The sequence below is a fragment of the Callorhinus ursinus genome, unplaced genomic scaffold (genome assembly GCF_003265705.2).
Source record: "Callorhinus ursinus isolate GAN/ISIS: 27379988/994484 unplaced genomic scaffold, GSC_fseal_2.0 scaffold61, whole genome shotgun sequence".
Classification (NCBI taxonomy): domain Eukaryota; kingdom Metazoa; phylum Chordata; class Mammalia; order Carnivora; family Otariidae; genus Callorhinus; species Callorhinus ursinus.
The window spans coordinates 5,193,863-5,218,356 of record NW_027397123.1 but is presented as its reverse complement, the minus strand read 5'-3'; the positions used below and the strand labels follow the sequence as shown (position 1 = coordinate 5,218,356).

At 38.2% G+C, this 24,494-nt stretch overlaps 1 long non-coding RNA gene across 1 annotated transcript in view; it reads right to left on the bottom strand.

Moving 5' to 3' along the window:
* LOC141371239 (uncharacterized) overlaps positions 1–24,494 on the bottom strand; it is a 264,233-nt gene that overhangs the window by 182,633 nt on the left and 57,106 nt on the right. Inside the window, exon 2 of the long non-coding RNA XR_012376030.1 lies at positions 1,392–1,500. This is a non-coding gene — a long non-coding RNA (uncharacterized lncRNA). The remainder of the gene's footprint in view (positions 1–1,391; positions 1,501–24,494) is intronic.

Genomic DNA, 24,494 nt, shown 5'->3' with positions numbered 1-24,494 from the left:
CTTAGTCTAATCATCAGATGGCATCAGACAAACCCAACTTGAGGGACATTCTACAAGTTAACTGGTTTATTATCTTAAGGTTGTCAAAGTCAAGGAGAGTCTGAGGAACTGTTCCAGATAGAAGGAGGTAAAGAGAAGTGACTGCTTAATGCAATGCATGAGCCTGGCTGGGTCTTTTTGATTTAAAAGATGTTATCAGAACACCTGATCAAACTTTGAGTTTTGTCTGAGTATGAGATGTTAGTACCGTGTCAATGCAATTTTCCTAATATTGAGGTTATCGTAGGTGAATGTCTTTGTAGGAAAAATACACCCAAGTATTCATTGGGACAAGGCATCAGGTAAGCGACTTATTCTCAAATGATTTGTAGGGAAAAAATTTCTTGGCGTAGTACTTGAACTTTTCTGTAAGTCTGTGATTGTTTGAAAATAAATAAAATACATAAACAAAGAAGGTTCGAGGCATATTGTTCCCATGAGCCCTTCCTGAAAGCATCTACTAGAGAACAAACTTCAGACAACTAAGAAATGATTGCAGAGGGTTGGTGAAGGAACCATGGTGGGCACTGAGCATATTTAACTACAGAACCAGGACCAGGTGATGGAGATAAGGGTGCCCGGACCATATGCTTGACATGCTTGACAATGCAGATAAAACACAAACATGAAAAATGAGTACAGTGAGGGGAGCATATATAGAAGAAGGACCTCACCAATTACCTATCGGTATTAACTATGAGTAAAAAAATTTTATTTTAAATCAGAGGCAGGATTGGAGAAAAGAAATGGAGAAGATTTATAAGCTATTCCAAACATTACTCATGGTAGGACATCCAATACACAGGACCAAAAAGGGGATGGGTATTTAAGGTATTATACAAAGGTATTACCATAAAGATAACCAGGAGGACAAAAATCCAAGTCTTCCTAAATATCCGAGGAGATAGCAAGAAAGACAGAGCAAGAGAAAGAGGGAGACTGCAGAGAAACCATACAGATGCAAACGAAAAGAAGGGCCACTGTACTCAGGCGACACCTTTCTCAAGCAGCTTGTGACAACCACTCAAGGTCTGCTCATGTTCCCGAACATGACTCCAAATGTGCCCCAAACACAGCAAAGATGGGGACCCTGGGAAATGGTCCATATAACCACACGGTAAAGGGAGAAAAACAAAAGCCCACATCTTTTTTCAGAAAATAGAGCAAGACAAATATTCAGGATCACACCTTCAAAAATGTTTGGTAAAAGCTTTCTTCATAGTTGTGATCTACCTTAGGAATAAACCCCTTTTCAAGAGAAGGCTTGTCAGTGAAAGAGGCTGACGGAAGGATACTCCTGGGATAAGGCTCACAAAAGCACGGGTAAGTTTTCTCAAGAGAAAAGATCCTACCTTTTCCCCACCAGGGAGGCAACACGCTCTGAGGCTTATGATGATGGTCAGGTCACGAGGCTCATGCACACAGAGGCCTCGGCCGAACGGGAAGTTGAAAAGCACATACCTATGAAATGAAAAAGAATATACTTTAAAATACAGATGAGACTGCTAATTACTTAGGTTTATTTAGCAAAGCTGCTGCTTTTATATTTTCTGTTCAGGGCTTTAATATAAATCATTGCATAAAGTTGAAATTCTCTTTGAAGTATTAATTAATTACCTAAGGGGAGAGGAAGGGAAAATCATTTCCTTCCACATTTGAACAACCAGTATGTTCTCTTCCCCTGTGGTGACCTCAAGGGATAGGAGCTTCCCACGGTTTCTCCAAGGGACCATCCTCTGTACTGCTGGGCTCAGGCGCCATGATCTGGTGTGACCTCACGGCAGGGAAAGGCCTGGACGCGCCTATTCATGCCTGCCCTTGGTCCCAGCTGAGGACAAACACAAAATTGTTATAGGTACCCATCTAACCTACGTCTTTTCAGTCTGGTGACACTTTGGGTCTGTTGCCAGTGGCCAATGCCCTCAACTCTTCTCCTCATCCAGTTCAACTATCATCATATCCCTCCTTAGGCCGGTCCTGAGTTTAGGTCAACACAATTAGCACTGATCTAACACATACCTAATGTCAAGCCCTGGGGCAGGCACAGGAGACACAACACCAACTAAAACACTGTTCCTGCCCATGAAGAGCTTGGCGTGGTCGGAGACAGGCACGAGAAACAGATGACCGAACATATGGCAATAATGCACCTGAACAGACGTGATTTCATGGGACACAGCAGAGAGGAGGAAGGCACCAGCTCTGCTGGACTGATTCAAAGATGCTTCAGACAGAAAGAAATAGTCACACTGGATATTCAGGAATGAATACAAATTTGCTAGAGATTTGAGGGTAGGGGGATATCAGGGAAAGAGATGAGCACATGAGAAACCAAGAAGGCAAGAAAGAGCATGGCATGTTCCAGATCTTCAAGCAGGTCAGGATGACCAAAGCATAGGAGGTCCATGCGGGGAGGGGATGAGATTGGGGGCCGGCCAGGGGATTGGCAGAGGCCAGATCCTACATGGTCCTGGGTTCTGCGCCAAGGAGTTGAGGATTTACTCAAAGGCAGTGGCCCAGAAGAGGCAGGAGTGTGCTGTGGTCAGATTTCAGCTTCAGAAACACCACTCTGCTGGTTGAACGGAGAAGAGCAAGACCAGAGAAAGAGAGACTGATCAGGAGATTCCTACAGGGCAGCAGAGCAGTGAGACAAGTCGGCCTTGGGAGGCCACAGACCTGGGTTTCATGCAAGCTCATCATCTCATCATCTCATAATGCAAAACTTTCACTTGACCTCCTTCTGTCTCACCTCACCTCACCTCAGGACTAGCTTCACTGGCCTGCAACCTGCATGGTAACAGAAGGCCCCACACTTAGAAGGGCTCTGTGCTTGCTTTAATCTTCTGTTATCCCTCTCTTGAAACTCTTGATAAGATCTAAACAAAGGGTCCCACATTTTTATTTTGCACTGGGCCCTACAAATTATGTTAGCTGGTTCTGCTCACCTCTGAGTGTAATAATAGTACCTATTACGACCAGAGGGTTATTGGGAACATTAAATGAGCAAATACATGTAGAAAACACAGTGTCTGGTACTAAGTCCTCCATAAAATGGAAACTATTTTATTACTATTATTATTATCATCATCATCATCATCATCATATCCCCAAGAAGAAGAGGAGGGGCCTATAATAAGGGACCAGCGGAGAAGATGGGAAGAGAAGGAAAGCAGAGGACGGAATGGGTAGGACATCTCTCCAGAGGGTGGAGAAGGTGCACAGGAAGGATGCAGGAAGGCGGACTGGGCAAGGCATCCTCACCCAGGCTAACACTAGTGGCAGCCTTAATAGAGTGGAAAAAACTTGCAAATATCCACAAGACTCTAAACTAAAGCACACCTTCAACGTTCATATCCAGATCCGACTCTTTCCTAAAAAGTGAAGTCTCGTTGCTACTTCTATGCAGGTTTTAGCAATTTCAGAATGTAATGCAAGACGGCTAAAGTGTAGTATGCGGCCTGTGGTCCTCAAAAGTTCAAGTTCGGGGTGAGGAAGCCAAGAATGCAATCCCTTGAGAAAAGAGAGCACATGGGATTAACAAACTAACCAAGCTCTCATCAAATTAATCTGTGACCACTAAAAGCCAGAAATTTAATTAAAAGCCTGAGTGACTGTTAAGAAATATTCCTAAAGCAAACAAAAGTATTAGGTTGAGCCATCTGAAATTGCCATATCTATAGTCAAATATCAGCAATTTCACACAGCTCAACCCAACAATTCCCTAAAAATATAGGTAACCATTAAAAAGGCAACACTAAAATAAAACATCACAGTAGCCAAAGAACATTATGCCTAAAAAGAAAAGAAAAGAAAAAGAAAAAAGAAAAATTAGACATCTTTTAAAAAAATATCATTAATCACTCTTAGGGTCAGAGAGCAACAAATATTAATTCTCTTAATGTAATAATTCAGGAAGAAAGCAAACGTTTTACTAGAAGACATCACCGGAATGGGACCAGGGAAGGAATAAGTGAACAAACATACTCGCCAAAACCATAGCTGGAGAAAATATGTATGGGTGAAGAAACAAATAGTATAATAAAAATAATTTTATACTTGAACTACAGGCATATCATAACACATGTTCAATAATACCAAAAAATGGCAATTCATTAAAACATGAACTCGACTTGATAAAAAAAGCAAATTAGTGACTGGGTAATTCCTCTATTTATTATTTATTGAGCTAATAACAAATGCACAAAGAAATGAGACAGAAGGCTTTAAAACCTATTGGAAACTTCTTTGTGGAATTGGGCCAATCAGATCTTCCAGGCAGTTCTAACTCGTGATATAAAAGGCCCTCTAGAGCATTTGGATGGGCTTTTTAAAAATATACACAGCTGCTTGACACCAGGATGCCACTATGGGGTAGGTTAAATGGCTACCAACAGATACAAGGCCTCCAGCACTTTTTAATTCTTTAATTTTTTCCATTCTCGTTTTAATGATATCCTTAGAATGGGATGGGGGTTGCACAGTGATGTGGATTCCCCACTCCCCCAATAATATTAACAAAGACTGAGGACTGCAGTTAAGGTGTCAAAATATAGGAAAGTCAGAGATGAAAAAGTAACCAAAGGGTTCAGAAGATTGCAGTCTGTTCTCCCAGCTCCTCTTAATCCATCAGAAGCATTTGACACAGTGATTTTCCCTTCTGCTTGAAGTACTGTCTTCATGTGCCTCCTGGCTCACCATCGTCTCCTGGTTTTATTTCAGTTTCCACTGGCCTCCATCTCTGTTCCCCCTGCTAGATTTGCTTCCCTTTCCCAGATTCTGTTAGAGTTCCACAGAACTCAGTCTGAAAACCTCTTCTCTATACACCTAGAGAATCTTCCATGCCTGGGGCTTTAAATAGGACCCCAAATGTAGCTCCGGGCCCCCACCCCGCTCCTGCGCCCCCAGCATGCATAACAAGCTGCCCATTCCATGTTTCTACTAGCACGGCTAACAGGTATTTCAAACTTAACATGGCCAAAACAACTTTAGATCCCCACGCCTCCCCCCAACCCCATCCCCTTGTTGTCCAGTCTTCCCCAGTTCAGTAGTGAGACTACAAACTAGGAGTCATTCTATCACAGCCCACATCTAATCCATCAGCAAGTTTTGTGAAGTCTGTCTTCAGAGGATATCCTGAATTCCACCATTTGTCACCATCTCCACCTGTACCACCCCCATCCAAGGCACTCTCGCCTCTCCCCCAGATGATCACAAGAGCCTTGTACCTGTCTCCCCATTTCCAATCCCACTCATCACCCCCAGGTTACGTTTTCATTATTCAGATCAGAGCATTCTCCCAGTCCAATGGCCTCCCACCACCCTCGGAACAAAGTGCAAACTCTACTGCTTCCAGACATGGAAGTGTACGTTAATACAGTTCCTGCAGAACACAGTCTGGCAATGTCTTGTACACCTGAAGATCAGGACACCTTCCGAGCCAGCAATTCCAAATCCTGGTAGCTCCCCCCAGAAAAACTCTTGCAAAGATTCTGAACAGATACGTTCTCTGCAGAACTGTTTCTAATAGTTAAAAAGCATAAAATATATAACTGTCCCTCAGTAGAAAAATTGAAAAATAAGTTGGTTTTTTTTTTTTCACCTGATAGAATGCTATATACTGGGGCACCTGGTTGGCTCAGTCGGCTAAGCATCAAACTCTTGATCTCAGCTCAGCTCATGATCTAAGAGTGAGTTTGAGCCCAGCATTGGGCTCCCAGCTTTGGGTTCCCAGTGTGGAGTCTACTTAAAAAAAAAAAAAAAAAAAAGAATGCTGTATGCTCATTAAAATAAATAAATTAGATCTATGAGTACAGTGATAGAATCTATTTTTGATGTTTGACCACTGATGGCATTCCATCCCCCAACACACTTTCTTTCCCTTTTGCCCCACATCTAGCCCAACCTATAAGAAAGCCAGGGCACTCCGTCCCTTGGTTCTGGTAAGAAAGTTCAAAAAAGCATGCTGCTTCTGGAACCTTCTCTCCACCTCACCTCTTAACCACAACAAAAAACAGAGCCACTGTCCTTCCCGCCCCTCCCACCTTCACTCTTTTTCACTCCAAACCAAACTCAAGCTCTTGTCCTTCTGGAAGTATCCTTTTTTATCATCTCAATGTTTTATTTTTTCCAGCTTTATCAAGACATAATTGATATATAACATTGTGTAAGTTTAATATATTGGTTATTTGATACATTTGGTACATTTATATATTGCAAAATGATTACCACCATAACGTTAGCTAACACCTCCATCCCATCACATAACTACCATTTCTTTTTTATGATAAGAATATTTAAGGGGCGCCTGGGTGGCTCAGTCGGTTAAGCGACTGCCTTCGGCTCAGGTCATGATCCTGGAGTCCCGGGATCAAGTCCCGCGTTGGGCTCCCTGCTCGGCAGGGAGTCTGCTTCTCCCTCTGACCCTCCCCCGTCTCATGCTCTCTCTCTCTCTCTCTCATTCTCTCTCTCAAATAAATAAAATCTTTAAAAAGAATATTTAAGATCTCCTCACTCAGCAGCTATCAGGTATATAATACAGTATTACTCATTATAATCACCATGGGGTACATTAGATAACCGAGCCTGTTAACTTATAACTGGAAATTTGTACCCTTTGACCAATATCTTCCCATTTTCCCCAGCCCCTGGTAACCACCATTCTACTCTGTGTTTCTCTGAGTTTGGCTTTTTTAGATTCCACATATAAGTGAGTACATTCAGTATCTGTCTTTTTCTGTCTGCCTTATTTCACTAGCATAGCATAATGCCCTCAAGGTTCCCCCAAGTTGTCACAAATGGCAGGATTTCCTTCTTTCTCAGGTTGAATAATATTCCAATGTTCCAAGGTGTGTGTGTGTGTGTGTGTGTGTGTGTGTGTATTGAATTGTATGAATAATATTCCATTGTATATATGGAACATATATGTACATATGTGTAGATATATATACATACACAAGGGAATATTATATATTTAATATTAGATGTAATATGCCACAGAACTGTACACTTAAACATGGTTAAAATCGTCAATTTTATGTTATATATATTTTACCACAATCTTTAAAAACTCATGAAGAACAACAGAAATATTGATATTTTCTATCAACCATGTTTATATAATATTCATAATACTAGTAAACATTCCAATTCAAGACACATTATTTAAGTGGCAAAATGTATTAAAATTTTGTCACAGAAATTAATGTCTGAATTCAAATTATTTTAAGATAAATAAAGGTAATATAAATAGCCCAAAGAACTTCTGGCTCATGATAATGAATTAGACTCCATATAAATGTATCAGAAGAAATATATATTCTTCTATCTAGAAATCTTATACTCTTTTGAATATAACAGAAGAAAAAGCACACAAAAAATAAACTGAATGAAACATTAAAACAGAGTAGGTGATATTTGAAAATTTGCAAACTTTTTGGAGGATATAAAGCAAATGGGTAAAATTTAACACATTGATTAACTGATGAATTTAAAAAGCAAACCAATGTACCCTGAAACTAATTATACACTATATGTTAACTAAATTGAATTTAAATAAGAATTTAAGGGGCACCTGGGTGGCTTAAGTGTCTGCTTTCAGCTCAGGTCATGATCTCAGGATCCTGTGTTTGAGCCCCACATCAGGCTCCCTGCACCACAGGGAGTCAGCTTCCCCCTCTCCCTCTGCCCCTCCCCGTGCTTGTGCTCTTTCGCACTCTCTCTCTTGCTCTCTCTTTCTCAATAAATTAAAAAATCAGAATTTTTTTAAAAAAGCGAATCAATGTAGAGCAGTGTATGGCCTGGCACTGCAGCAGGAAGATGAAGTGGTAGATGTGGGGGTTTTCATGTGGTCCCAGTTCAGACACAACGTGAACTGAGGTCCCAGTCATGCTAGCTAATCGGGAGACTACCTCTTAAAAGACTATAAGATTTTCTGTTTCGCTGGAATGCCAGAAAAAAAATATTTTTTAATCCAAAATGCTGATACATGCTACAACATGGATGAACCTTAAAGACATATGCTAAATGAAATAAATGGACAAACATTGTATGGGTCCACTTATATGCAGCATCTAGAGCACTCAAATTCACAGAGACAGAAAGTAGAAGGGTGGTTACCAGGGGCTGGGGTGAGGAGGTATTGGGGAACTATTGTTTAATCGGCACAGAGTTTCCATTGGAAAGAGGAAACAAATTCTGAAGATGAGTGGTGGTGATGGTTGAACACCAATGTGAATGTACATAATGCAACTAATCTGGACACGTAAAATGGCTAAAATGACAAAATTTTGGTTATGCATATTTTGCCACAATAATAAAAACTAAAATCCAACTATATGGTGTTTCCCAGAGATATACCTACCAAAAAAAAAAAAAGGTAGAAAATAAAGAAGAGGAAAAAAGAAAAGTTTAATTGAAGAAATCTAGAACAACAGTATTGTAATAGACAGAACAGATATTAAGAGAAGCGTTATAAAGAAGTATCAAATAATAATAAAAAAAATTTAACCAGGAAGGGATAATAATCCTTAACTTGTTTATATCTAACAATACATATAAAAATGTATAAAATAGGGATGCCTGGCTGGCTCAGTCAGTTAGGTGTCTAACTCTTGGTGTCAGCTCAGGTCATGATCTCAGGATCCTGAGATCAAGCCTTATGTCGGGCTCCACATCCAGTGCAGAGTCTGCTTGTCCCTCTCCCTCTGCAACTCCCCCTGCTCTTTCTTTTTCTTTCTTTCTTCTTTCTTTCTTTCTTTCTTTCTTTCTTTCTTTCTTTCTTTCTTTCTTCCTTTCTTTCTTTCTTTTCTTTCTTTCTTTCTCATAAATAAATAAAATATTTTTAAATGTATAAGATATATAAAGCACCACTTTCAGAAATTGACCAGTCAAGAAGGTAAAGAATTTGTAATGACAGATTTAAACATCATAAATAACAAGTCTGAAAGAATGGAAAGTTATAGAACCCTGTACCTGACAATTACAGAAAACACATTATTTTCTACCAACATGAAGTAGATAACAAAAAAAAATACACCATATCACAAAGAAAGTCTGAAAAAAAATTATATCATATAAAGCATCTTCTAAGCCACAATGCAATAAAATTGGATGCTCACGACAGAAGAGAGCCTCCAGAACTGACCCATGAAGTACTAGCAGGTTAGGTAATTCAAAACAATCCTTCAAAAAAAAAACAAAAAAAAAAACAAAACAATCCTTCAAGGGCAACTGATAAACCTGAATTAAACATGATTTTTAAAAATCTTCTTGAAAGCAGAAGCTAGCTAAAAAGAGAATAAAGAATTACTGAAACAAAATCTAAGAGGTTAGAGCCCAGAGAAGTAACTCAGCATTCAATACGCCTTTTATCTGGATGGCATTTAACAATTTAGAAGATAAGAATACAAAAACTAAGGTATAATTATGAAAGGAAGGAGATAAAAGTGTAATTGCAAGATCCACATGAGCAGAAAGTCTTATCAGCAATCTTCCCCTTTCAGCTGAGACAAGACCTCAAGACTTGGTACATCTGGGCGATTCTGGGAACCTGAGGTCTTGACCTTGCTGTAAGGTGGTCCTAAACTAATAGGGCACCCAAACTACTGATACAGCAAACAAAAATTCTCTCTGGAAGAAGATTCAATTATCCCATGTCTCAAGATTTTCCAACAAATAAATTTTCAAATACAATGACCAGAAGACAGTATATATGGGGGGGAAGAGACCTTATAAGAAAGAACCGGCAGAAAAGAGAAAGAGAGAGGCAACAGAAAGGCTTCAACACAACAGTCTTAGATATTAGGGTTTTCAGAACCCAGACTATAAAATCACTATTTTTACTATGATCAAAGAGATAATAGAAAAACTTGAAAACATCATTAGGGAGTTGCATCCTTTAAAAAGGGGCACCACAGAAGTGAAAAGAAATCGAATGGCGGTTGTACAACTGAAAAGGAATAAACAAAATTAAAAGTTCAATGGACAGATTTAACAGCAAATTAGACATAGCTGAAGAGATCATTGACAAATCAAAAGATAAGTCCACAAGAAACTGTCCAGAACAAAGCATATAATATACATAAATTTCATCTGTGTATAAGTATAGATGAAAATGAACAAGACCCAGAGAACACAGTGAGAAAGTCTAATATGCATTTAATCAAAATTCCAGATAAGAATATAGAGAGAATAAACAGAGGCAATATATGAAGACATAATGACTGAGAATTTCCCAGAAATTAAGAAATTCACCAACTCATAACTTCACAAAGCTTAACAAATCCCAAACAGAATACACATTTTTTTAAAATCCACATCTAGATACATCATAGTGAAACTACAAAAAGTCGAAGAGAAAAAAATCTTAAAAGGAGCCAGAGAAAAGAAGACACAATCTTCAAAGGAGAAACAGCTAACCTGACTGCTAATATCTCAAGAGAAAATATGGATGCTAGGAAATAGCACAATGTTATCATCAATGTGCTGAAAGAAATAACTAGCAATGTACCATAATGGTATAAAGCCATTATATTGAGGCACTTGGGTCCCTCAGTCGGTTAAGCATCTGCCTTTGGCTCAGGTCATGATTCCGGAGTCCTGGGATCAAGCCCTGCATTGGGCTCCCTGCTCAACGAGGAGTCTGCTTCTCCTTCTCCCTCTGACTCTTTCTCCTGTTTGTGCTCTTGCTTGCACACTCTCTCTCTCGCAAATGAATAAATAAAAAATATTTTTTTAAAAAGCCATTATATCTTCACATATTGCCTCTGTTTATACCCAGAAAAAACAATAGTCTTCAGGAATAAAGATGAACAGTAGAGAAAACTCCATTTACAGCAACAACGATGACAAAATACTTAGGAATAGGTTTAGCAAGAAACATACAAAGCCTATATAAGGAAATTTATAAAACACTCCTGAAAGACATAAAAGTAGCCTTGAAAAGATAGAAAGACATCCTTTCTAAGAACATCCTTTGTGCTTAGAAAGGATGGGAAAGTATCATAAAGATGTCAGTTTTCCCTAAATTATTTTAAAATTTTAATGCAGTACCAGTAAAAAAAAAAAAAAAAAAATTAAACCCAAAAACCTACCAAGTTTTTTTTTATAGAAGTAGGCAAGATGACACTAAACTTGATATGAAAAAAATAAAAAATGTAAAAAAATTAGGAATATACTAAAAAATAAATGCTATAAGCCCAGAAAATTTTCAGGACAGTGAAAATATTCTATATGATTCAGTAATACTGTATATGTGTCATTAAATATCTGTTGAAACCCATAGAATGTACAACACGAAGAGTGGACCCTATTGTAAACTATGAATTTTGGTTGAGTATAATGTGTCAATGCAGGTTCATCAATTGTAAATAATGTACCATTTTTGTGGGGAGTGTTGGTAATGGGGGATGCTGTGCATGTGTAGAACCAGAGGATATATGGGAAATCTGTGTACCTTCTTCTCAATTTTGCTGTGAATCTAAAACTGCTCTAAAAAATAGAGTCTTTGAAAATAAAGTAAAAGGAGGGAGGGAGGGAGGGAGGAAAGAGACAGACAAATGCTACTAGAAGGACTAGTCCTACCAGATATTAAAATATACTATATAGATTCTATACTTAAAGTAGAATGGTACATATGAATAGACAGACCAATGGTGTAGCACAGAATGCTGGAAATAGACTCAAGTACACATAAAACTTTAGTGTATAATGAAGGTGGCATTTCAAATCACAGAGGGGAAGATGGAGTTTTTAATGAATGGTACTAGGACAACTGATTAATCATTTAGAAAAAATTAAATTAGATCCATGTCCCACACAATACACAAGAATAAGCTCTAAAAGTATCAGACATCTAAATATAAAAATAAAACCATACAAGTACTGGAATACTGAATTTTGCTTGAACTTGAGTTTAGGAAAAGGCCCCTTCTAACTATATCCCTAAATCCCAATTCTATAAAAGAAAAAAGTGATAAATTTGGTACAACCATGCAGGAGTTTAAATATATACAAATATATTTAAAACCTGCATGGTTTTACCATAAACAAAATCAACAGAACAAATGGGGGAAAACATTTGCAATATATCACAGATAAAGGAGCAGTAACCTAATATATAAAGGACTCTTAAAAATTGAGGGAAATAACATCAATCCTTCCAAACTCTTCAAAAAAGCTGAAAAAAGAGGGAATACTTCCTAATTCTAGACAAAGACACTAAAGAAAATTACAGAACATTATCCCTTATGAATATTGATACAAAATCCTCAACAAAATATAGCAAACTAAATTCAGCAGCATATTTAAAGGATTATACATTATGACCAAGTGGGATTTATTTCCAGTATGCAAGGATGATTCAGTATATGAAAATCAATCACTGTAAGACATTGCATTAATAGAATGAAGGGGGAAAAAAACCATAATCATCTTAATTGATGCAGAAGCACATCTGACAAAATTCAACATTTTTCATGATAAAAATAATAAGCTTGGAATAAAAGAAAACTTTAATATAATAAAGGGCTTATATGAAAAACCCACAGTTAACACCATACTCAAGAGTGGACAACTAAAAACTTTTCCTCTAAGATCAGGAACAAGGCAAGGATGCCCATCTTTGCCACTTCTTTTCAATAAAGTACTGAAAGTTCTAGACAAAGTAATTAGGCAAGAAAATGAAATAAAAGGCATCCAAATAGAATGGAAGAAGTAATATTATCTCTGTTCACAGAAGACATGATCTTGTATATAAAAAACCCTAATATTACACACACACACACACACACACACACAAACTGTTAGATCTAATAAATGAGTTCAGCGAAGTTGCAGGATATAAAATCAACACATAAAAATCAATTGTTATCTTCTTCTTTTTCTTTTTTCTTAAAATATGTTGCGTTATTTGTTTCAGAAGTACAGATCTGTGATTCAACAGTCTTGCACAATTCACAGCGCTCACTGTAGCACATACCCTCCCCAATGTCTATCACCCAGGAGAGGAAGAAAAGGGGAGTATGTCAGAGGGGGAGACGAACCATGAGAGATGATGGACTCTGAAAAACAAACTGAGGGTTCTAGAGGGGAGGGGGGGAAGGGGATGGGTTATCCTGGTGATGGGTATTGAGGAGGGCACGTTCTGCATGGAGCACTGGGTGTTATGAACAAACAATGAATCATGGAACACTGCACCAAAAACTAATGATGTAATATATGGTGATTAACATAACAATAAAAAATTAAAAAAAAATCAATTGCACTTCAGGGCACCTGGGTGGCTCAGTTAGTTAAGCATCCAACTCCTGATCTCAGCTCAGGTCTCTATCTCAGGGTTGTGAGTTCAAGCCCCATGTTGGGACTTAAAAAAAAAAATCAGTTGCATTTCCACACACTAGCAATGAACAATCCAAAAAGGAAATGAAGAAACCAATTCCATTTATAATAACATAAAAAAATAATTACTTAGGAACAAATTTAACCAAAGAAGAAAAAGATCTGTACACTGAAAACTATCAAACAATGCTGAAAGAAATTAGAGAAGCCATAAATAAATGAAAGATAGCCATGTTCATAGTTGGAAGACTTACTATTGTTAAGATGACAATACTACCCAAAGAAATCTACAATTCAATGCAATTCTTATCAAAACTTCACTGGTCTTTTCTGCAGAATAGGTGAAGTCAATCCTCAAATTCATATAGAACTTCCAAGGAACCCAAATAGTCAAAACAATCTTGAAAATAAAATTGTTGGGGTATTCACACTTCTCAACTTCAAAACTTAGCTACAAAGGAAAAATAATCAAAAAAGTATGATGCTGGCATAAGGACAGACAAGTGGATGAACAGAATAGAAAGCCCAGAAATAAACCCTCACATATACGGTCAGCTGATTTTTGAAAGGTTGTAAAGACAACTTTGGGGAAAAGAACAATCTTTTCAACAAATGGCACTGTTAAAACTGGATAGCCACATGCAAAAGAATAAAGTTGAACCTTACCTTACACCATATACAAAAATTAACTCAGAACAGATCAAAGACCAAAGATCAAAGACTAAACCAAAGACAATAGCTACAGAACTCTTAGAAACATAAGGTAGAAAGGGCCAAAAGGTAGAAACAACCCAGTTGTCCATCAGTAGGTAAATGGGTAAACAAAATGTGGCATATACATCTGATGGAATATTATTCACCATAACAAGGAATTAAGTCTAACATATGCTACAACATGGATGAACCTTGAAAACATACTGAGTGAAATAAGATAGACACAAAGGGACAAATATCATATGATTCCATGTATACGAAATTTCTAGACTAGGCAAATAATAGAGACAGAAAGTAGATGAGAGGTTAACGGGGACTATGGGAGAGGAGAATGGGTACAGAGATTCTGTTTAGGGTGATGAAAAAGTTTTGGAAATAGTGGTGATGTTTGTACAGCGCTGTGAATGCAATTAATGCCAAAGAATTATATATTTATTTTTTTTTAAGATTCACTTATTTATTTTAGAGAGAGAGAACGTGCTCAGAGGGGAGGGATAGAGGGAGAGGGAGAGACAGAACCTCAAGCAGACTCCCCACTTAGTGCGGAGCCCGTTTCAGGGCTCAATCTCATGACCCAGAGATCATGACCTGAGCTAAAATCAAGAGCCGGCACCCAACTGACTGAGCCACCCAGGTGACCTTGAAGTGTACATTTAAATGGTTAAGCTAGCAAATTTTATCTTTTGTATATGTGTGTGTATTTCGTTTAACACAATTTTGAAAAGTAAGAAAATCCTCAAAGAATAATAGGAACATGTCAAAGGGACACAGGAACTAGCTTTTTTTTTTTTTTTTTGGTGGGGAGGGGGAGGAGGGGATTCCCAATGGACAAATTTGAGACAATTTGGTCATCAAAATAAATAATATTTATAAGAAGAATTATAACCTATCAAAAATTCTCTGAAATAGATGATGATGATAGATAGATAGATGATATATAGATAGATAGAAAAACTACAACAAAGTGTAGAAAGAATAATGGAATTAGAAAATCACCATGTGAGAGCCATAATTAATATTAATTGATTGAAGCAAGAATGATCAATGGGCTAAAACTAATAAGTAAAAGTTTGAGTAACAGTATATTTATATAAGTTCAATGTATTCTCCAGGAGATATTTATTAATTTATAACGGGAAAATTACAGTAGGGAAAAAAAATGCACGCACACATATCGAGACAGAGAGAAAGAAGGATAAAACAAAGGTATTAATATTACATTTGGGGAATCTGGGTGAAGGGTATTGGGAATTCTTTGTACTATTCTTAAAATTTTTAGGCAAGTGTAAAATTATACCAAGACAAAAAATCAAAATAAAGAATAAAGTTGAAATAAAGACATTTTAGGCAAACAAAAATAAGGAGAATTCATGATTAGCTGACTTAAACCAAAGGCAATTTTTAAGTATAAATTTTAGGCAGAAGAGAAATGATCCCACATGGAATGTCAGAGATGCAAGAAGGAGTGAAGAATAAATAAAGTGGTAAACATGTGGGTAAGGGTAAATGAACACTGACTTCAAAAAATATTTATAAAAGTGACTTGTGGGATTTTAAAAATACAATATTGAAATAAACAATAATGCATATAAGACAGAATGGAAAATAAATGGAATTAGTGTGCTTGAAAGTAGCTATATTTTTCAAGAAAACAGTAAAGGCTTTGATTTACATTGTACTTACATAAATTGTAGAATAATTTTGAATTTTTAGTGTAACCACTGTAGAAATAATATATAATTTCCAATCTGGGGATAGGGGAGGGGATGAGGAAATCATTTTTTAAAAACCAATCCAAGGGGCACCTGGGTGGCTCAGTCGGTTAAGAGTCTGCCTTCGGCTCAGGTCATGATCCCAGGGTCCTGAGATTGAACCCCGCATCGGGCTCCCTGCTTCTCCCTCTCCCTCTGCTGCTCCCCCTGCTTGTGCTCTCTCTCTCTCTCTCTCTCTCTCTCTCTCTCTCTTTGTGTCTGTGTCAAATAAATAAATAAAATATTTTAAAAAATAAATAAATAAAATGAAAAAATAAAAACCAATCTAAAAGAAGTCAGAAGAAAAATAGAACAAGTGACACAAACAGAAAGCCCAGATTTAAACCCAAAAAATATCAGTATTCACTTTAAAGTAAATGAACTAAAAGAATAGGTACAATAAATCTAAGCATACAATGATCATAACAGACACATCTAAAACATAGGGATATAAAAATGTTGAAAGCAAAAGAATGGGGGAACTGGGTGGCTCAGTCAGTTAAGTGTCTGCCTTCAGCTCAGGTCATGATCGCAAGGGTCCTGGGATCGAGCCCCACATCGGGCTCCCTGCTCAGCAGGGAGCCTGCTTCTCCCTCTCCCCCTGCTGTTCCCCCAGCTTGAACTCTCTCTCTCTCTCTCTGTGCCAAATAAATAAATAATAAAATAAAATAAAGAAAGCAAAAGAATGAAAAATTTATATAGTATGTAAATAGCCAAGAGAAAGCTGGCATAATTATTTTATTACCAGACAAAATAGAATTTAAGGCAAAAAAAAAAATGTTACTAGAAGTAAAAGAGGGCACTCAGAGAAAGCTTTCATGTCCACTAGTAAGTGTGATGTTTGCTATTCCTTCATCTGATAGAGATTATTATGAAGAAGCTATAGGTAACATCATGCTCAGTGATAAAATGACAAGTTTTCTTTTTAGGATCAAGAATAAGTCACTTATATGAAAAGACAAATAGTAGATGGAAAGATGCTCAACGTCACTCATCATCAGGGAAATGCGAATCAAAACCACAATGAGGTATCACCTCACACCTGTCAGAATGGCTGTCATCAAGAAGATAAGAAATAACAAGTGTTGGCAAGGATGTGGAGGAAAGGAACCCTCATACACCCTTGGTGGGAATGCAAACTGGTGCAGCCAGTATGGGAGACAATATGGAGGATCCTCAAAATTAAAAATAGAACTACCCTATGATCCAGCTATTCCACTTCCGGGAATATACCCAAAGGAAATGAAAACACTAACTTAAAAAGAGATCTGTATGCCCATGTTCACAGCAGCATTATTTACAATAGCCAAGACATGGAGCACAACCTAAGTGTCCATCAATGGATGAATGGATAAAGATGTGTCATATAATACACAATGGAAATATATCCATACTCAGCCATTAAAAGGAATGAGATCTCATCATTTGTGACAACATGGATGGGAACTTGAGGGCATTATGCTAAGTGAAATAGGTCAGAAAAAGACAAATACTATATGATTTCAGTATATGTGGAATCCTAAAAAAAAAAAAACCTCATGGAAAAAGAAATCAGATTGGTGGTTACCACAGGTGAGAGCAGGAGAGGGGGAAAGTGAAGAATTGGAGGAAAATGGTCAAAAGGTATAAACTTCTAGTTACAAGACAAATGAGTCCTGGAGATGATGACTGTAGCTAACACTGTCATATGACATATATAAAAGTTGTTAAGAGAGTAAGTCCTAAGAGTTCTCATCACAAGGAAAAAAATCCTTTTTTCTTTTCTTTCTTTTTCTCTTTTTATTGTACCCACATGAGATGATATATTCTACCTAAACTTATCACGATGGTCCTTTCAAAATATACTTAAGTCAAACCTTTATGCTATATACCTTAAACTTACACAGTGATCTAGGACAATGATTTCTCAATAAAACTGAAAAAAAAAAAAAAGAATGAATCACTGGTGTCCCATGACCAGTTCTGCTCATTGCTGCATTCTAGTCAGCAAAGAAAAGCATGAAAAGGTTTAAAAAAAAAAAAAAGACAAATATTAGAAAGGAAGAAACGGAACTGTCCTTAACCATAGATGATCTGTACTTAGAAAACCCAAAAGCATGGACATCAAGGATTTGGGCTTATTGCACTAGGACAGTTACACCATCACGTGACACAGCGTACCACCATTGTTAATCCAAACCCGACACATGTTCATTGAGCAAGTACTCAACACTATGCATGGGTTTTTGTTAGGGCATCTATGTTCCGGCGAAGCATTTCTCAATCACCTGAGACAGTGGTTAAAAATGCGCTTTTACGGGTCCCATCCCAGGGTTATAGAATCAAAATGTCAACAGTTTAGAGCTGGGAAGCTTCTCTTTACATTTCAGGTGATTCATTCGTCTACTGAACCACCGTGATGAATTCTGGAGGTGTGCTATAGTTCTGTCACTAATAAATTCTCAGGAAAACTACTAAATCATATTGGTCAATTACAAACCCGTAAGGTATTGCCTTCAAATTCCAATCAATTTTATTGATAAACAGAATATTTTAACCCATTTTTTTTGAAACCTTTCTCTCATTCAATATCTTTCCCTGGCCCCTCATGCCAACAGAGTAGAATGTTTACAAAGCATATGTTCAAAGTAATGCTAGTTTTTCACCTGAAAACACACAAAAAATAAAAATAAAAAAAGGGTATGCAATGTGATTTGTTGCGTTTTCTAATAATGTGACATAACAGAAAAAGTCCCAATTAGCAAAATATTGTTAGCAGAAAGGCAATTTTGTCTTATCCATGACTTCCTCTGTAAGTGAAATGTTTGAGCTCATTCGAACAGTGTATTGAAGCTGCATTTCAAAAACCATGAGATGGTTAAAACTACTTGCTACTAATCCTGACGTTTGGCCTACCCTAGGGATCAATTCCCAGTTTAAATGCACCGGCAAATAATTAATAAAGAGATTTAGAAAGCACAGGCTGTGTGATGGAATATCATGGCACCATGACACTGACCTAGAGGGCAGCATTATTGTAACTATTTTTAAGAATTACAACATAGAGCTCATTATGTGTCGGTCACATTACGATTTACAAAATAGCTAACAATGGATTTGGCATTAACTTTACATTTAACCATCATCCCTACAGACAAGGATCTAATTTTACTGCATATGAAAGGAACATATACGTTGCTAGTCTCCTGAAGACCTAATAAATTATGAGACTTAAATTTAAATTATTTTTAGAAAATCATCTCCCATTGCTCCCCAAACTTGTGCCAGCTCAAGTGAATAGCTAATTATTCCCCACAGAGACAGACAGACACACACAGACAGGCTCTCTCTCTCTCCCCCTCCCTCCCCTCTCTCTTGGGCTCACTTGTGCTCCCGCACGGGCTCGCTCGCTCGCTCTCTCTCTCTCTTTTTCCTGTCTCCTCTCTCCCCTGTGCTTTTATAACCAGGATAACTGTAACGACATTGTTAAAATGCCATTAATCCTTCAAGGTTCATCTCCAAATCTACCTTGTCCATAACCCCGCAGATGGGATTCTTTCACTGATGGTTAAATTCTCCGGCATTCTCTTTATTCTGTCTTGTATCTCGAGCTCCTGAGGGCAGAGGCTGGATTTGGCTTCACTTTGGATCCTGCCTCACCCTCCCTACCTCCAGTATCTGGCAAAAAAGGTGGCTCTCAATAAATTACTACGGGTGACCCTTTATGACAATGTGCCAATGCATCGAATTAGTTTGGTTTTGGACACAAATAGAACTCACATTCTTCAATATAGCTTCTTGGTTAAATGAATAAAGAGCCAGCTTAGAGAACACATTTGGTCTCTCTCTCTCTCTTTTTTTTTTTTAACCTAAACATAACCACAATAATAACTTAAACTGTTGGAGTAATAAATCCACAGCCCAAAGCCGTGCTGTTCTTATTATATGTGCTACAAACCTAAGCTCTTGCCTCCCAGGACGTGCCGTGCTTCCAACTGGGCCCTTATTTGTGTCGAGAGAAGGCCACACAGACATCTTGTGCGGAAAGCACCAGGCCTCCTCTACCACGGGGAAAATATCTGAGCCACCCATCAGTGGCTTGGTATTTAAATGACAAAGAAACAAAGAACGTTTTAAAAATCAAGACTGCCGCATTGGACAACAAGTGACCAAAACTTTGGAAGGGAGAATATCAAACAAAACACGAAGCTATTTTAAAAGAAGCCAGAAATAAGGAATTAAGGACACAGGCAAAAATAAAACACCAACAGCAAAATAAATTTATACTTAAGACAACTATTTTTCAAAATTCTTGCTTGGCTTTGGATGTTCTGTTTGCCTCCCAGCTACAAACACATTCTTCACACATGCTGGGAATGCAACCGAAAACTAGTCAGCATTCAGAGGCTTAATCCACAGTCCCAGCGCTGTGCCTGTGGGCTTAATAGTCAGACAGCCATTTGTCCTCAGGAGAGGTTAGGGGTTGCAATGCAAATATGCAAACAACTGAGTTCTTTCCCTAAAATAGCTGAAAAAGGCAGGATCCCTCTTGCTATTTCTTTCTAAAAGGAAAAAGAAGGGGAAATGCTTGCAATCTTAGGGATTTGTTTAAACACCCTAGTATAATACAGTTTTGAGGGAGAAAACAATGGAAAGGAATAAACACAATTGTCCCTGGGTAAAATCTATACTCTGGAGAAAAGGTTGACATATGTGTGACGGTTGATTTACCAGACTCACTAAAGATTTATTGATTTATCAATCAGTGCCTTGGGCACTTGATTCTCCCCAAGGGAAAATTAACAATTCCAACTAAACTAATATATTCTATTATGAACTAAAATGAATGCAAGGATCAATCCTGTCACTTTGTACAACATCCAATTATGAAAAAAAAAAAGTATGTCTATCCTGTTGGGGATACCTAAAATTAAAAGTTATTTAATGAAAGAAATAATGTATTAAATAATCATTATTGGGGCCATTAGACATTTTTTTAATGGCTTTCACATGCTTTAAAGGAGAAAAGGGAATCTCGGAAATGTAATTGCATAACTGGGTTAAAAACGTGGTTTTTTTAAGTCAGCCGCTCCAAACTGACCGCCATCTCTAGCACTTTGCAGGTGCATTTCCTTGGGCTTCTCCAAGCCTGTTTTCTCATCTGTAAAGTGAGGAGATGGTCCTTAAGGACGCGTAGTGACACAGCAGTCAATTTCTACCGTGGCATTGCTATTTTTACTAGTGTCCTCCTAAAATCATATTAAGTAGAATACTAGAATAACAGACTACAACACAGACAGGCGCGAGAGCTGAAGTAGTTCACAGAATACAAAGTTCCTTTCTAGCTTTTGCAAGGCTTTTCAATGTCAACTAACTGACAGTTTGGAAAGGTTTACGAATTAACTAATACACATATTAAGCTTTCTTTAGTGTTACCCTTTGACCAGAAAAATTGACACCTGTGAGGGTGTTCTAAAGCAGAGGTCAGCAAATCATAGCCTAAGGGCCAAGCCTGGCCCACCACCTATTTTTATAAATAAAGTTTCATTGCAACACAATCACACCCATTCCTTCATACATTGTCCTGGCTGTTTGGGCACTACACTGACAGCTGAGTAGCTGTTGTAACCATATTAACTTGGGTGAGGTAGGGTAGGGCCAGATGCAGATCAAGAGAGAAACTGGAAAGAGTTTTACAGTCGTGATACTCACAGTTCTCTGCGGCGGGGGGCGGGGGAGGGAACACGTCACACCTTGCAGGGGAAGCATTAGGGCCAATCACAAGGCAGAGGGATGAGGGAAACTATAAGCAAGCACCTTTATCCTGGTTTCCATGGAAAGGAAAGGAGGAGAAAAGGTAGGCAGGCTTAAGACTGGCTAATGTGAATCATCTCAGGGGCCCTGGGGCATTGGAGCTGCCCTTGGGTGGGGATACGGTGGCCCAGTGTGTGAGAGCCGATGAGGGAGGTAGTTGGGGACACGGACTTAATAGCTGCTCAAGCATTAGAACCAACCAGCCCCTAGCCAGGGCCTCCAACTAGATCAAGACAGCATTTCTTAAAAGTCTATTATACCTGCAAAGCCTAAAATGTTTACCGTGTGGCCCTTTACAAAACAGTTGGCTAGCTCCTCATCTAAAAGGGAATTCTTGGCTTCCAGTTTAAGTTGGACATCACAATCCAGACCTTAAATGTGCTCTCCAGAAATGCTTATAGAAACAATTCAGGGGTGCATAGATCTTTTCGAATTAGTGTTTTCATTTCCCTTGGGTAAAGATCCAGTAATTCCATGGTTTTGATTTGCATTTCCCTGATGATGAGTGATATTGAGCATCTTTTCATGTGTCTGTTGACCTTATATGCACTCCTATGTTTATTGCAGCATTATTTACAATAGCCAAGATATGGAGGCAGCCCAAGTGTCCATCCATAGGATTATTTAGTTTATATAAATTCAATAATTAATATATGATGTATTATTTGTTTCAGGGGTACAAGTCTGTGATTCATCGGTCTTATAAAATACCCAGTGCTCATTACAACACATACCCTCCCCAGTGTCCATCACCCAGTTACCCCATCCCTCCACCTCCTCCGCTCCAAAAAGTACATTTGTCTTCATGAGTACTAAGTAACATATAGAACTGCTGAATCATTATATTGTACACCTGAAGTTATTATAACACTGCATGTTAATTATACTTGAATAAACATAAATAAATAACTAAAAAGTTAAAAAATAATAATTTAGGGAATTTAAAATAGGTAAAAGGTGAATCCATACTGGGAATGTGGGAAAGATGCCCTTTGAAGTCATGGGCTCAGGTGGGCGCCTGAATGGCACAGTCAGTTGGGCAACTGACACTTGGTTTCAGCTCAGGTTGCGATTTCATGGTCATGAGATCAAGCCCCACATCAGGCTCTGTGCTCAGCATGGAGTCTGCTTGAGATTCTCTCCCTCTCCCTCTGCTCCTCCCACTCATGCTCTCTGTTTCTCTCTCTCTCAAATAAGTAAATAAATCTTAAAAAAAAAAAAAAAGACATACTCTCACTTCTACTGCATGTTTTTGGTTCCAAAGGTCAGCCCTGGGGACTGGTAAGAGGGAACTATACAAGCATATAACCACCAGGAGGTGGAAATCATTGGAGACCACTGGAGGCTGGCTGCTGCATTACCTAATTTATCCAAGTCTCAGTCTACCACCTTTATTTTTTTTTAAGATTTTATTTATTTATTTGAGTGAAAGAGAGTGAGAGAAAGAAAGCACAAGATGGGGGAGGGTCAGAGGGAGAAGTAGACTCCCCAGGGAGCAAGGAGCCCAATGTGGGACTTGATCCTGGGAATCCAGGATCATGACCTGAGCCAAAGGCAGACACTCAGCCGACTGAGCCACCCAGGCGCCCTATGATACTCCCTTTAAAGGTGGTAGAACTGGGCGCCTGGGTGGCTCAGTCGGTTAAGCACCTGCCTTCACCTCAGGTCACAGTCCCAGGGTCCCCGGATCAAGCACCATGTCAGGCACCCTGCCGAGCAGGGAGTCTGCCTCTCCCTCTGCCCCTCCCCCCTGCTCATGCTCTCGCTCAGTCGATCTCTCTCTCTCTCTCTTAAGTGAATAATAAATAAATAAATAAATAAAGGTGTCATCATAATAGTACTTGGCTTATAAGGTAATGATAAGGCTTAAGTGTGAGAATAGATATAAAGCCTTACCACCATGCCGGGCACTCAGTGAAGCACTCATAAGCGCTACCAATTGTTACCGATCTCATTTTTGTTATTCCTGCAGCTGCTACTTCCAAAACAATAACAAAAGAAAAAAACAAACAAACAAGAAAACTCTAGCACCACAAGGAAGTTCCCTGCCCTTGGCTGCCTCTAGAGCTCTCTTTCGCCTCTATACAGGCAGTTGTAAGTCTGGAAAAATAAACCCCCAGCAAATTCAACTAGTCTCTTCTCCTCTCACCTTGACATGAAATCTTTGAACCAGGCACTCATGATATAATAACTGACCAAACCTATTCTTATTTAAGCATTGGCCCAACATTGTTCCCTCTCTAGAGATGAACAACAACAAAAAATTATCAAAGAATAATCAATAGCTTAAAATAAAAGGGATTACCCCTTTCAAAATAAAAGTTTTGAAGTCTCATTGTAAGAAATTAGAGAAACTTCAAAAAATGTCAATTCGAATATTTTGACCATTCATTCATTCAACAAATATTTATTGAGCAATTGTTATGCACTATGTACCATTCCAGGAGCTATATTAACAACCTTGAAGAAACAGACAAAATTTTTTTCTGCCCCATAGGACCCTCAGGCTAGCAGGAAAAAGCAGATACACAAATAGATTAAAAAATCAAATAATGGGGTATGTTAGCTGGTAGTAAGTTAGATGCAAAAAGGGAAGTAGATATGCAAGTCTGGAACTCAGAGAAGTCTTACCTGGGGACATAAATTTAGAGTTTCCCTTATAGAGCTGATATTTGAAACCTTGAGACAAGATACGATTACCAAAGGAGTGAGGGCAGACAGAGAAAAAAAAAGAAAACAGGTGCAAGGTCTAATTCCTGGCTTACTCCAGCATCTAGAGATGGGGAAATAAAGTGAAAGCAGCAAAGGACTCTGAGAAGTAGTGGCCAATCAGACAGAAGGAAAATCAAGAGAGTGGTGTCC